Source organism: Maylandia zebra, linkage group LG4 (assembly GCF_041146795.1).
Source record: "Maylandia zebra isolate NMK-2024a linkage group LG4, Mzebra_GT3a, whole genome shotgun sequence".
NCBI classification, from domain to species: Eukaryota; Metazoa; Chordata; class Actinopteri; order Cichliformes; family Cichlidae; genus Maylandia; species Maylandia zebra.
This window is the reverse complement of record NC_135170.1, coordinates 35,280,108-35,281,864: the sequence shown is the minus strand read 5'-3', so window position 1 is coordinate 35,281,864 and position 1,757 is coordinate 35,280,108.

Here is a 1,757-nt window from a genome sequence, read left to right as displayed (position 1 = left end):
TTTTAAACATTAACGTCATTATCGCATTTTCATGATGACTTTCCGCAAAATAAAAACTGCTTCTCTTTAATGTGGTGTAATTACATGATGATGTTTTACTATTTCCTCAACTAGATGAAAACGAGTCAGTTCTTCAGTCTGATGAGCGTTTGTTCACTCGTTAGATCAGCACGAACATCGAGCATTGTCAATTATTCCAAATAAACAGTGAAGGGTGAACAGAAAGTTTAAATTAGTGTCATTAGTGTCAAATCCCAAATCATCGCCAGGCCCTCAGGCGATCTATACACGAAGGACAATGGCTGTCTATCATCAGGTGAATCTCACCTGTCAACATTCCTGCGTAATTACACGATTCTGACGCTTGATGAGCGCCAACCAGCCTGCTGTCCCGCGTCTTTGATTTTCTGCAGAGCGTACAGGTTTATTCTGATGATTTAGAGTCAGCTCAGACTTCACATTTTAAACATTTACTCAACACAAACTAAAAGTAGTTACACAACTAAAGTCGGGTTAGGTCATGTTACAGTAGCAGAATGTGGTTATATCCAAGTTACACAAACACCTAAACTGTATTGTAGTATTTGACCTTTTCAGGATCACATATGCTTAGATTTAGGGTTTGGGGTAGGGTATTACTGTCATGGTCCCCGTGTCTGCCCGGACGGCTCCACAAGGCCACATGTGTTTCTGTTTACTTTCTCCTCTCACCTCCCCGCCGGGGCGGAGCTCATTACGGGCTCCCGCCCTTGGCTCACACACCTGCTCTTCATCAGGCTGCAATTATGTGTTGGACATTTAAGGCCGGGACGCAGACGGTCTCGTCGCTGGATGACAGTGCAAGACACATTAGTGAATCTCTAGCTTTGTGAACCTCCTGTGTGTTTTTGCCTCAAAGTAACCGAACTTTCCCTGTGTATAATTTTCCTGCACCCGTGACCTACCCACTGTGTGAACGTGAGTGAAGAAGAGAGCAAGTGTGAATGAGATTCCCTTCCTGGATTTTTCCCTTGGACCCCCTCAGGTCCCCCACTGTATATATCTGCAGTTGGTGATTCTGTAAATCAACATCATATTGAACTCTGCTCTGCGCTTGAGTCCCTCCATTGAATGTGACAATTACTTCAAAGCTCATGTAATTATTGCATTTCTTGTGAAACAATCAGAAAAATTCAGTCGTGTTTTGTGTGGGCTAAAATAAAAGCAAGACCTCAGGAGTCAGTTACTCAGAGCAGCCTGAACATGAAAACTTGTTATTTAATACTTTGGCCACAGACAGCGTAACACTATTCATGCCAGAATCAGGAACAGCCTTCCTCTCACAGAACTGTAGCAGAACTACATCCCTGTAAATCTGTGAGACAGGACTGCTGAGGATCTGCACAAGGTCATCTTTTGGACTGAAGTTTTATTTGAGGATGCAGCTTCACCGAGAGATCATGAAGGACAGATACACCACACATGTGCCCTGTGAATGAAAACAGTGAAATGAAAATGAAAACACTGCTGAAGACGTTTTTTCCCATGTCTTAGTCCCCCTGTTGACAAACTGCATCTGCCAGTAAGAGAATAATAGCTCATCGGGGAAATGTAATGTACAGTCAGTTTACAGGCATGCAAAAGTGTCAAGTCGTTGTTGACAGTGACACAAAAATGTCGCTGGTTAAATGAGTTAATAGATGACAAACAAGTGAGAATAAATGATGTGAGATTTCATGGAAGCACGGCCTTATTAAAGGCTCTGCGTTTGACACACC